Source organism: Camellia sinensis, chromosome 2 (genome assembly GCF_055761805.1).
Source record: "Camellia sinensis isolate YWXY chromosome 2, ASM5576180v1, whole genome shotgun sequence".
In the NCBI taxonomy this organism is placed as follows: domain Eukaryota; kingdom Viridiplantae; phylum Streptophyta; class Magnoliopsida; order Ericales; family Theaceae; genus Camellia; species Camellia sinensis.
This window is the reverse complement of record NC_138962.1, coordinates 144,374,875-144,389,060: the sequence shown is the minus strand read 5'-3', so window position 1 is coordinate 144,389,060 and position 14,186 is coordinate 144,374,875. Positions and strand designations below refer to the sequence as shown.

Genomic DNA, 14,186 nt, shown 5'->3' with positions numbered 1-14,186 from the left:
GGAAATCAGGTGAGGTGCTTGCACCTGAAGAGTACCATGGGGAAACCAGTCCGCATCTTCTAAACCTTCTTTCTCTATACTCGAGCTATTTTAGGGAGCAATTTAGTGTGAGCCAATGCTTAACAGATTTTTCGGGATTTTTTTTATCAGTTTTCCCCTTTTGGTATCTGTTTGTTTTGACTTTGATGCCCTTTTGAATTTAATGTTTTCTATAAAATTTTTATGGAGATGTGGAACTATATCATTCATTTACTGGATGATCCTTTTTGTTTCTGGTGGCATATGCATACTTTATCGTAGCAAATCTTTTTGCATATTGTTTGCTTCACGCTTTGTGTTACCATTGCACCAAATATATATATACTCTAGCTTTGAAAGATTGCTTTTGATTTGAGAATTTTTGGGCCGAAAATTGGAAGCCGACCACGTTCTTCTACTTATTCTTCTCGTTTTCTTTCTTTTTTGACATTGGCTAGTCTTTGAACAACGACACTGTTTGAGCATTGAATTGAAACAATCGTACTATACAAGACTAAAGCCTACTTGTCAGGGATCTCCTCAAATAACTTGATTTAATTTTTATTCTTTTCTGCCACCTAAATTGAATTACATGTGAATGCATCTCATGTTAGAAGAGCAACAACTGAATGTACAACAATATGCTAGTCTATGATCTGTTTCCATGCTTTACGGTGGATATTTCTCCATATATTAATAGAACTGGCTGGCACCTTAAATTGGTACTCTTCAATGTATCCTATGGCCACCTTGTTTCATTTGTCTTCATTTTTTGTGATGGTCACCTTGCTCACAAGAAAGTGCAGCCTGGCAATGAGAGGTCGAGGTGCCGTTGTTACTAGTCAAATCCCCTTACATAGAGAAATCCTGCAAAATAATTATTCCATTAACATTAGCAAGTAAAGCACAGTTGAATAAGATTCCTTCACGAGACTGATGAGTAGGTATTAAGGGACACGGGATCATCTCTGAATGAGTTCAACAAGTTGGAATTCGGTTTTCAATTACATTAAGCCACTGTTCTGTGAAGTATATAGTATATTTCAGATATCCTTAGCATATAGTCTATCATTTTATATTGTTATTTGATTTGTAGAAAATGAACAGCTTGTGCATAAGGATGACAGTTGGCGGAGTTAGGGTGTTGTTTTGTCGACTGAATAGTGCTATTGATATTTGATCATTATTTTGTTGTTAATAATAATTCCAAAATTTGTTGGGGTAATGAGTGTATTAAATGAACAATGGACAATTGAGAAGTTTGTTGTTGTATCATCATCATGTTCTCTTAGTTTATTAGTTACCATTGCTTAACGAGCAATTTATTATTGGGTAGACATTGTTGTGTCATTATTGCAGCAATTACACTACTAATGTATGCGATGTTTATTACTCATGTACGTTTGTTACGTAATGTGGGCACAATGGTTTCGGGAATCAAGATGGGGCGACGGAAGAGAGCAACAAGTGGCAACATACTATCAACATCTGAAGCATGTGCGCAGGAGATTGGCACCCCGATGACGTTCTCTAATGAGCCGCAACCACCAGATGATACACAAACTGTGGTGGAGGAGACGCAGCCAGGTGGAGTGGGTAAGAGCATACTATTTAGTTGTTTAAAAAAAATTTGGTTTTTTTTTGGGGGGGGGTGCATAAGTCATCAAGTAAGGCAATGAAAACCCCATAAAGACAAATAAAAACAAAGAAAAAAAAAAACTAAACATTACTTTACACATAACAAGGACACTTACACAACAAATAAAATATTAGGTACACAACCTTCCAAGTTGGCAGCAACAATAGGCATAACAATTTACCAAGACTTTATGCATAATTTACCAAGACTTTATCCAAGTTGTAGCATAATTTACCAAGATTTTATGCAGCCAAACGGTAGCTGGCAGCAACAGTAGGCAGCAAAAAAAATAATAGGACCAGGAAGCAGCATTTTTTTTTTGTAGTCCATTAGTAATGTTTGTAATTTTGACTACCTTCCCCTTTTGTACTAGGGCAAACGAGGTCAACTTGTGTTCGAGGACCTACATTAGGCAAAGGCGTGCAAAAAAAATTGCTAGGAAAAAATGGGAGAAATTACACGTCTATGTCAATCAGGTGTTGAACACAATCACAAGAGGGAATGCCACCCTAGCGACGAATGAGTTGGGCCTTCAAATTAGATGGTTGTGCCCTCTTCAGAGCGTGAAGTCATGGATAAAAATTGATCAAAGTACCAAAGATGCGGTCGTCCAAGCAGTGCTAGTATGAGATTCATCTTGCCATAATGTCTTTATTATGTAATTTGTAATTGGTTAAATTAATTGTTCTACTATTCTCTTACTATGTTTGTAGGACAAGTTTGTTATCGGCGATGATTTTGATAATGATGAGCAAGCTCAACAGATCCTCAATAGGAAGGCATATTTGCTATACAAGGATTGGAGGTATAATCTAAAGCAAGAGTTCCTCGAACTTCAGGAAAAGGGTGTTGATGACCCCTATACTCATCCGCCTAGTGGAGTGAGCTTGGAGGACTTGAAATATCTGATTGATGTTGCTTGGAAAGACGAATCTCACTTGGTAACAAATTAATTAGAAACCCCATTATTGAAATTAATTTATGTGTTAATATGTAAAACTTCTTCACTAATATATGTCAAACTTCTTCACTGAAACTTATTGATGTGAGTTTTTTTTTTTTTTTCCTATTTTTGTAGAAATGCTTTACGACTAGTAAAGCAAATAGGGGTATGCTCCCCTATAATCATACAAGTGGATCGCGATCATTTCCTATAGCAATGTCGCTTATGGTGAGAAGTTAATTTAGTAATGTAATGGATGCTTGATTCTTCTTGATTTTGAATATTACCATGTGCTAATTCGTCAATGGAATTTTTCCTAACGTAACAGGCAAATGAGGATGGAGATATAGATTTCCCTGAATTTTATAAGAAAGCACACAAGTCCAAGAAGACGGGAGATTGGATTGACCCCAAATGTGGTGAGCTACATGTGAGTATTGAATGTTGAAACCAAATGTGATGCATATCAATTAATAAAGTTGTTTTAAATTCCTTCTCCCATCTTGACTTTATTGTTTTTTTACCATTACAGGATGACATGGTGAATCTACAAGTGGCAGCCACCGATGCGGGGTTGCCATTGACCCACGAAGAAATATCAAGGCAAGTGCTCGGGAAAAAAAAAAATTACTTGCGTGTGTGGAACAGGCCCACAACCCTCTTCCTCAGCTTCTAGTGCAGCACGAGCACGTGATAAACATATGGAGTCAATGAGAGCGAAACTGGAGGTTCTTCGTGAGCAGCGTCAAAGTGATCACGAGGAGTTGTTAAAGGAAAAAGAGGAGCGCCAAAGAGATCGGGAGGAGCTATTGAAGGAGAAAGAGGAGCACCAAAGAGATCGGGAGGAAATTATGAGGGAAAGAGAGCAGCTGATCAAATAAGTCGATAAAGAAAAAAAAGCACGGGAGGTACAACAAGTACAACTCAATCATCTGAACGACGTGGTGTCACGGCTCACAACCCTGTTGCAAGGTTCAGATGGTCATCCTACTATTCGGTAAACAGAATTTTCTTGACAAGGTACTGCAACTTCTACAAAAAAATATGGATCATATTGACATAGAATTGTTTTCTAAAGTTGGTATGCAAATATTTTTTTGTGATGTGCTTCGAATAGGTTTTGAGGCATAATGTGAGTAGACATTGCAGCAACCGACCTTGTGCTTTGATACATTACACAAAGGACCGTAATTTGATTTCCATAAGGTAACCAAGTCCAATTGAATGTCATTTCAGATTTAAGACTAATTGAAGAAACCAAGAGAAATTGAAATGAATTTTGATTTAGTACAATATAACTAGTACAAAGGAGCTTTGATTTCAAAACTGTAACTGTGAAGAATGAATATGTGATATTAAGTTTCTTAATAATAAATCTATACAAATAAAACCAACACTAATTTGAACTGAATAATGTGTAAAAGAAAATTAATATTTGGTTTGGATTTTTCAAAAGCAGTTTTTTGAGTTTTTAATTTGTATATTGAGACTCTTAGGTTGATCCTTTTTGATATGGTTATTCGCTTGTATTATTTTTGGAGAAACTCAATTGTCTTCAATCTTCTCTTCCAAACTAAGCAACCTAAGAACTACACTCTGAGGGAATAAACTTTACCTATACCAATTTACTGGTTAAGAGTTGTGGGCCGGAACGTGCTGGGATGAACACTTGTGCTTGGATGAACACTTGTGCTTGAGGCTGCCCACAACAGATTATCAACCTGATTTGGCCTAGTTACAGGAGCTGATGTAAACAAAGTTTTGATCTTTAAAACCTCCACATTTTCCCAATCATAAGCTATCTTCTAAACTGAAACTCCTAATCACCTGCACGTTATTTCATCACTGACATTGAGTTGAAGGACACTTCTTTATCCACAACCAATCTATATAGAATAGAAAACTCTTCTTTCAGGCTCTTGCTAACACACCATCTGTCAGACAAGAATTTTATTCTATGGCCATCCCCAACTCTTATTTGACAATTATAACCTTAGTAGGATATTATTCTGGTTTGCAATGGACACAATGCCAACTACCCACATCCAATATATAATTGCTGCAAATAATTCTTCTCCATAGTGCATCTTTCTATACACCAAACCTCCACCACCATTTAATCAAGAAGCATGTGTTAATCAACAAGCATAGTGCATCTTTCTCTTTCATTCTCTTTATCTCCAATCCCCCTTGTTCCATACTTCTTACAACTTAGGAGAAAGAGATTCTATGAGAGAAAGGTGAAGGAGTGTGCCATGCATTCTAATCACCTTATCAGACATTTTCTTTGGTTCTTTGTTGTTTTCCAAGAGCTTATTGACTCATAAGAAGTATATTCAGACTAGAGAATCAAATCGAGGAAATCGGTTACAATATAGCCATAGGAATAAACAACCAAATTTCATTAAACTAAGGGAGAAAAATCCATGAATCCTCACCTTGTTGCCTACACTTGCATCCACCTGTACAATTGCAGATGCGCCTGTGTTCAGGCTAAAATCAATTAAATGTGTTCTCCCACATGCTAACCAGGTGGTGGATTGGCTCATATAAACCAATCATTCCTGAAGTGGCAAATTGAGTTGATGAAGAGTTCATACCTTAATGCACTGATAAAAAGGCAAACATAATAATTCAGCTAAAGCATTATACAAATGATGTAATTCAGCTAAAAACGCCATAAACTTAGCCGAAAAAAGGCCTTTGAGGGCCGAAAATAGAGATCAACCCCCGAACCAGTGTATTGATAGCACGAGTAGCTTCCTCGTGTGAAATAGGACCTGTGGGGACAGACGGGACGTAATTAGCACGTGTACGTTAAGAGTTGGCGTGAAAAACGCCATAAACATAGCCGAAAAAAGGCCTTCGAGGGGCGAAAATTGAAAGCACCCCCCGAAGCACTGCGGGGATGGCACAGGTAGCTTCCTCGTGCAAAATAGGACCTGTGGGGACAGACGGGATGTAATTAGCACGTGTACGTTGGGCGTTGGCATGAAAAGCGCCATGAACTTAACCCAAAAAAGGCCTTCGAGGGTCGAAAATTGACAGCAGTCCCTGAACCACCGTAGGGATGGCACGGGTAGCTTCGTCATGTCAAATAGGACCTGTAGGGACGGACGAGACGTAATTAGCACGTGTACATTGGGAGTTGGCGTGAAAAACGGCATAAACTTAATCGAAAAAAGGCCTTCGAGGGCCGAAAATTGAAAGCAGCGCATGAACCACTGCAAGGATGGCACGGGTAGCTTCGTCTTGTCAAATAGGACTTGTGGGGATAGACGGGACATAATTAGCACGTATACGTTGGGAGTTGGCGTGAAAAATGCCATAAACTTAGCCGAAAAAAGGCCTTCGAAGGCCAAAAATTGAGAGCAGCCCCCGAACCACTGTAAAGATGGCACAGGTAGCTTCATCATGTCACATAGGACCTGTGGGGATAGACGGGACCTAATTAGCACGTGTGTGTTGGGAGTTGGCGTGAAAAACGTCATAAACTTAATCGAAAAAAGGCCTTTGAGGGCCGAAAATTGAAAGCAGCCCTCGAACCATTGTGGGGATGGCATGGGTAGCTTCCTCGTGTCAAATAGGACTTATGGGGATAGACAAGACGTAATTAGCACGTGTACGTTGGGAGTTGGCGTGAAAAATGCCATAAACTTAGCCGAAAAAAGGCCTTCGAGGGCCGAAAATTGAGAGCAACCCCCGAAGCACTGCGGGGATGGCATGAGTACCTTCCTCGTGTCAAATAGGACCTGTGGGGACAAACGGGATGTAATTATCACGTGTACATCGAGAGTTGGCGTGAAAAAGTCATAAACTTAGCCGAAAAAAGGCCTTCGAGGGCCGAAAATTGGGAGCAGCCCCTGAACCACTGCGGGGATGGCACGAGTAGCTTCCTCGTGTCAAACAGGACTTATGGGGACTGACGGGATGTAATTAGCATGTGTATGTTGGGAGTTGGCGTGAAAAACGCCATAAACTTCGCCATAAACTTAGCTGAAAGAAGGCCTTCGAGGGCTAAAAATTGAGAGCAACCCCCGAAGCAGTGCGGGGATGGCACGAATAGCTTCCTCGTGTCAAATAGGACTTCTAGGGATAGACTGGATGTAATTAGCACGTGTACGTTGGGAGTTGGCGTGAAAAACGTCATAAACTTAGCCGAAAAAAGGCCTTCGAGCGCCGAAAATTGGGAGCAGCCCCCGAAGCACTGCGGGGATGGCACGGGTAGCTTCCTCGTGTTAAATAGGAATTGTGGGGACAGACGAGACGTAATTAGCACGTGTACGTTGGGAGTTGGCGTGAAAAATGCCATAAACTTAATCGAAAAAAGGCCTTCGAGGGCTGAAAATTAAAAGCAGCCTGCGAACCACTGCGGGGATGGCACGGGTAGCTTCCTTGTGTCAAATAGGACTTGTGGGGACAGACGGGACGTAATTAGCGCGTGTACGTTGGGAGTTGGCATGAAAAACACCATAAACTTAGCCCAAAAAAGGCGTTTGAGGGCCAAAAATTGAGAGCAGCCCCCAAAGCACTGCGGGGATGGCACGAGTAGCTTCCTCATGTCAAATAGGACCTGTGGGGATAAACGGGACGTAATTAGCGGGTGTACGTTGGGAGTTGGCGTGAAAAACGTCATAAACTTAGCCGAAAAAAGGCCTTCGAGGGCCAAAAATTGAGAGCAGCCCCGAACCACTGCGGGGATGGCACGGGTAGCTTCCTCGTGTGAAATAGGACTTGTGGGGACAAACGGGACGTAATTAGCACATGTACGTTGGGAGTTGGCGTGAAAACGCCATGAACTAGCCGAAAAAAGGCTTTCGAGGGCCGAAAATTGAGAGGAGCCCCCGAACCACTGTATTGATGGCACAGGTAGCTTCCTCGTGTCAAATACGACCTGTGGGGACAGACGGGACGTAATTAGCACGTGTACGTTGGGAGTTGGCGTGAAAAACGCATAAAGCTTATACATATATATTAAAGCTTATATATTAAAGCATACAAATATGTATATGTTCTATAAGCATCTCTATATATGTACAGTTATGAATAAAATATATATATGTTTACACATTAGACTAAACTTGACTTGGGGTTGGCTTGGAAATTTCTTTGCACTTTAAATACAATTTAACGTGTAAAGAAACTATATTGAAATTCCTAAATTCAAACTATATATACATTCAATTTCAATTACAATTGGCATCCTTGCAATTTGTGTTTTGTAGATGGCTATAACTTTTTGTTTACAATGGAACTAATGGGTGTAATTTTTGTCGTGTAGATGGCTTTTGGCATTGACATGTAGATCTTCTGTTTTTTTGCCCGGAAGATAATTCACACCTATGCAAAGTTGGGAAGTTTTTTATCGTCCTATACTTTTTGTGTGGACAGTGGATGCATCAAACATATAATTTTTGGCAGGGTACAAAGTATTTTTGGAGCTTTTATTAATTGCTCTGGTGGTATAGCATCAATGAACCCTGGAATTTGGATGCATCGTACATATAATTTCTAGTGGGGTACATAGTATTTTTGGAGCTTGTATTAATGGCTCTAGTATTAATTAATATAGATTACCTTTTGTCGTGGTACATATTACCATAGTAATTTGTACCTTGTCAAATGGTCATTACAATGCATAGTATAGTAAAAATGTTATGTATACAGGACATTGTTTTGGTAACGTATTTGGAATGTATGACGTTATTATTTGTAATTAGAATATATATAGTTGGTTCGTACATAAGTTTACATTATTATTTGTAGTTGGAATATATATAGCAGGTGTTCATTTTTGTTTCATGGTTCTAAGTGAAACATGCATTACGGAATAGGTGATAATATAGATAGGTTGTATACGTATTACAGGTACACAGGTTCAGACAAAATTTAGTAAAATGAAACAAACAAAACAATAATATAAAATGACGCTTTTGGTGACAAATCAATTGGTAGCTGTAGACGTCCCCGAACGCCCCGGGAGGGAATCCCGTTTTGTTCATATAGGCTCACTACAGTTCAGGATTCAAATGTCATGGTCCTATATCTAATCTCGCAGAGTGCAATGCAAGACCGATGAATCATCAAAGAGTCCAAATCCGGCAAATCGTTTTTGAAAACAGATTTTTTTTTTAAAAAGTGCCAAACATGGACTGCTTTGTCAGATACAGAGTCGCCACCTAAATATTTTATTTTGGAGAATTTAGGAAACCCTGACTCGTTTGCCTAAGGCCACGTGTCCATCATCACCAAAGTTGCCTCGGCTTGGGAACTTGGGTATGATTGGGGAAGGTCACTTCGTGAGCACCCCCGCTCGCCCGATCAAAGATCGGCCTCTACTAACCATGATATCGAGTTTTGAAAACATATGTGCTCTTATTCCGGTTATTAGCCTAGATTTACTACGTGATGCGCACAGCATACAAGTATAGACTGGATCGCCTGAATTGGAACAAAACACCTCATGTTTGTTTTGAAAATGGTTTACTACTCGCAAGTAGGCTAAAAATGCGAATTTGCCACCCTCAGGTGGGCTTAGAAAACAAGATGATTTGCCACTCTCAAGTGGGCTTAAAACTCACAGTCAATGCGTTATTCCAATTTAGATAATCCAACCTTCACCCACAGGCATTCAGGCAGTTATATCACATAAGCACATAGCCTCATGGTAAGTATGCTATCATGGCAGTCACTCACACACATGCAAGGATGCTAAAGCATAAGTACTTACCGAGTACTCCAAGCCAAAACAGTATCAATGCATGATCCTAGTTCATGTTAAGATGGCTAATGCAACACATGCAAAGATGCAACTAAGATAGGCTCGGCTATTCTAAAATGGCATATGAAATGCAACAACTGATACACGTATTCAACTCGGAATTGAAATACAATGCAGTTAGTATGATGCACCGAGTCCGGTGCATGCAATACAGATGAATGATGCAAACATGCAAGCATAAGTATGCTAATTGAAACATGCCCTAATCTAACCATCATAAGCTGGTAAATAAAAGGGAGAAAGACGTGGGGTTGGAAGACATACATCACACACATGCACACTTATTACAATTGTCCCCTCGCTCGGAGGGTCCGAATAAATAATACAGTCCGAATAAATAATTAATTACTCTAGCTAATTAAATATTACAAAACCCTAATTAATCAACAAATTAACTAGAAAAGCAAATAAATTAGCATGCAAGCTAAATGGACCGCCTCAGCTCTGTTCCGAATGATGAAAGGTGTATATATGCTCGAGTCGCCTTGTTGGTAAATTCCATCGTGATGCCTCGCCTCATCCTTGTTTGCAATTGATCTCAGAAACTTGCACAAAGCTCTAGAAGGCTGAAACTCCACCTTGGGAAGGCCACCGACCAGTTATTAGCATGGGAGACCACCTGCCGACCACCCTTTGTGGTGGAGACCAAAGAGGGTGGTCGGCCTGCCAGAAAATCTAGTCGGCCGACCAGTTTCCACCTTTGGTTTCTGGTTTTTCTGCAACAAAGGAAAGAGAGAGAAAATGCATTGTATTTTCAACAAATGTATGCATGACCACTCTCCATATCATTACACAAGCTCTAGGGAGTGTAGTCCTCGATCTTCATGCCATCAATCACGCATCTCGATGCATAATGGCCGAGGAGTCGAATTGCACGACTCAATGGGACATGAATGCACATATGAGCAACTAAAGCCAACGACTCTATCATGGATAGTCAAGAGTGTCGGCGACCGAGAATTGAGGCATGATTCATCACTTGGAGTACGAAACATCCCTCGTTTCCCGTGTTTGGACTAAACTCGACTCCAAACACAATGCAATATGCATGACATGCATGAATGCAACTCTAACATGCAACCTAGATGCAAATGCCACTGAATAACGCAAACATGCAAGGGATGACATGCAAACATGCTACTAGCATACACAATACTATGAAATAATCAATGGCATACTCAATGCAAGATGATTCTATATGGCATACACAATCCATATGAAGACTAACAAACACAACGAAACGAACAAGGCATACACAATGCAATGATCAAATCATGCAACAACGTGAACTAAATGGCATACACAATGCAAGATGGACTTAAACCAACATGAGTGGACCTTAGCCACACCCAAATCAGTGGCCATATGATGAAAATGAGACAACCGAAATACATACAAACATGCACGGATGCAAAGGACCAATCCTAAGGCACAACATGCAACTCTAACAAAGCATGGCAAAGGATGAAATATGGCATAGAATGGCACATGATCCAGCTCTGAAATATGATACACAATGGTCCCGAATCATGCAAACACTTCATACGATGCATGCTAAATGGCCCGAATACCGAAACTAGTGAAGTGTGTTACACTAGAGGTACACAAAGCAATGCACAAATGGAAAAACCAACCCCAAAACGACCCTAGGCAGGTCTAAGACAGTGGGAAATTGGTCTAAAATGATGGCCCGGAATGCATTCAAATGAAGCCCATGCAATGGTCGGTAAATGAGGCATACAAGCCCGACTCTCTAATGCACTTAAAGAGTGGAAATCATGGAAATATGGCATACATATAAGCTCTGAAATATGATGTGCAATGGCCCCAAAACATGAAAACACCTCAGTATATGCATGCGATGGACCTCAAAACTCAAAGTTTAGCATGGATATTGAACCACAGGCATGCAAAACAAACATCATTCGACCATGAGACCCAAAAATAGAGCTAAGGCAGTCCAAAACATGCACAAATCAGTTTAAGGCATGGCCAAAAGATGCTAGGAAAGGCGTCCAAAACATCACGCAAAACAAGCTAGTAAACCATGATTTGCACTATAACTATATGAAGCACATGAGAGGTCACCAAACCAACCAAAAATAGAAGTATGCCATGCCAAAATATGACCAAAAACCCACTGAAACTCAATCAATGCATGCAAGAATGATATGTCCCTTTGAAAGGCCAATAAGAGTTATGGTGACTAAATGTTTTGGCGACTAAATATTTAGTAGCCAAAACGAATCAAAAACAGTTATGGTGACTAAATGTTTAGTAGCTAAAACTCAAACGACTTTTGGCGACTAAATATTTAGTAGCCAAAACAACTCAAAAACAGTTATGGCGACTAAATGTTTAATAGCTAAAACTCAAAAGACTTTTGGCGACTAAATATTTAGTAGCCAAAACAACTCGAAAACAGTTATGGCGACTAACTGTTTAATAGCTAAAATCCAACATATTTTGGCGAATAACGTTTTAGTCGCCAAAACATAATAAAAGAATCATGGCCGACTAAACATGTAGTAGCTGAAGTTGCACTATTGGCGACTAATAATGTCGTCGTCGTAGATATTTTAATTTTTGGCGATGAAAACTTTAGTAGCTAAATATGTGAGTTAAAGGAATTAATGAACCGTTTGGGCGACTAACATGTTAGTCGCTAATGTCAGTTATCAGCGACTAAGACTCTTTTCGTCGCTAATACCTATTATTTTTGCCTACTAAAACGTTAGTCGGTATTTTGTACTACTTTTGACGACTAAATGTATTTTAGTTGCTAATTCCTTCGACGACTATGTATCCCCGACAAAGCCAGCGACCAAATTATTTAGTCGGCAAAGTGTTTCGGCAACTAAAATCAATACTTTTGGCGACTAGTTTTTTAGTCGCCAAAAGTGTATTTTCTTGTAGTGTGTTCTTTTAGTATTTATTCTTATGTAAAAGATTACGATAATACCCTTCTTACTAATAACCAACACATATTATGGTGCATCATTGAAGTTCAAGTTGCTAGAATACATTTAGATTGTTCTCTTTATTTCATAGCTTATCTATTAAGTGATTTATTCGTTTTAATAATTATTTAATTTGAATCCTGGCTCAGAGAGAGAGAGAGAGAGAGAGTTGCGGTGTGTGGCTCTTTGGGAGTTTGTAAGCGGCACATTGAAAGAAAGACGAGCAAAGAGAAATAAAAGTTGTATGGAAAGTGAGACATTTGAGGAGCTTTTTGTTGATGTAGTTGTACTTTCAGGATTTATTGTCATAAAAATAAACAGGAAGGCAAAAGTTACTTATCATTAGCTATATTTTACCTTGTCATATTTAAGCCTATTGAATCAACTATTTGTAGAATTCAAAAATTAAAACCAGTAAATCTACCGGCTTGTGATTGGTTGAGTCAACCACAAAATGCGATGGGCTACCTTTTGTACTTTTAATTATCTGGTTAACACATATATACCATGGGTTTGTGAATAAATTTTTAGTAGAACTACAAAGACTTAAATCAGTAGAATTATTTGCTACTGATTGGTTGATTGTGAACCATGGTGGGACACAAAAGAACACAAAGGCGCCAGTGCTATAGAAAATCAAATGTAGGTTGATTTTAGAAAATCTAAGACAAAAATTGATGGCATTTTTTTTTGCTTGGAAGTTCTTTTGTGATTTTATTTTGGAAGACCTAATCATAATCTAGGGCGTATATGATCTTATTCTGTTATCTTGCAGGACAATGAGGACTTTATGGAATACCCGAGTGAGTCCAAATGTTATATATTCTATGCATCACTTGCGAAGTGACAAATCAACATTAGTTGTGGGTGGAATAGATGGTGTGTTACCATTCTTGGAGCAGGACTCAAGTGAGGTTTTTTCAAGGTGCATTATGAATGAAAGCAGCAGCAGCATATCAAACTCCTCAAGAGATTCATATGGAGTCGTCCAAGTAAAGAAAGCAAGAAGGATCTTAGAAGACACTCGCATTGATCTCATTCCTAGAACTTCTCAACCTTTTGTAAGATGCTTGGCTGTTGGAACGCAAAAGGTCGTCACAACACACAACGAAAAATATATCAGAATATGAAAATTCAATAGATAATTGAATGTTTCTTTTCTAAAGCAGATATTTTGATCTTTGAAGTGTTGAACAAAATATGGGTATAAAAAAAATAGGCTCAGACATTGTAGAAGCATGATGGTTTCCCACAATATCAAAAGTGATTGTTAGTTTTCCAATTAGTTTGATGTATTTCATATTTATGTGTGTTGTACTCTTATCTATGTATTATGATCTTTTCAACACTAGATCAATAAATTTCAGATTATTCATCTTGCCTTCAAGGCATTAGAGGGAGGTGTAGCTTGGTGATTTCTTCAAGAATGAATTGTTTATATAGCTTTTGTCACAATTCATGGTAAGTGACTAAATGTCTTTCTATTTCATTCCATCAATTGACTCAATTGTTTTTTGCATTGGATCTCTTTGGTTGGAATACAAACTACTTTCCTTTTGAGGCATTATTTCATATTTTGATTGTTGCTAACAGTTGTGTAGCCTGGAACCTGTATTTATTCACCAGTTATCGGCCATGGAGAAATTAGTTCGATTTGAAAAGCTCTCCTCTTGGGCTGAGCATTCATTCTTGATCAAAATAGCAAATGAAGACGTGCTTCAGTCATTTCCCGACAGGGCAGCTGCTTCTATTTGTTGTTATATTGCTTCAATTGTTTTTGGTAGTGAATTGAATCGTTGAGTGTCAAGGTTATTTCATACGAAGACCCCTTCAACTATTAGCTAA

General features: G+C 39.0%; 1 pseudogene; it reads left to right on the top strand.

The window, feature by feature from the left end:
* Window positions 1-13,486, top strand: part of LOC145819125 (F-box/WD-40 repeat-containing protein At3g52030-like) — a 237,481-nt pseudogene extending 223,995 nt beyond the window's left edge.
* Window positions 13,487-14,186: the final 700 nt, after the last annotated feature.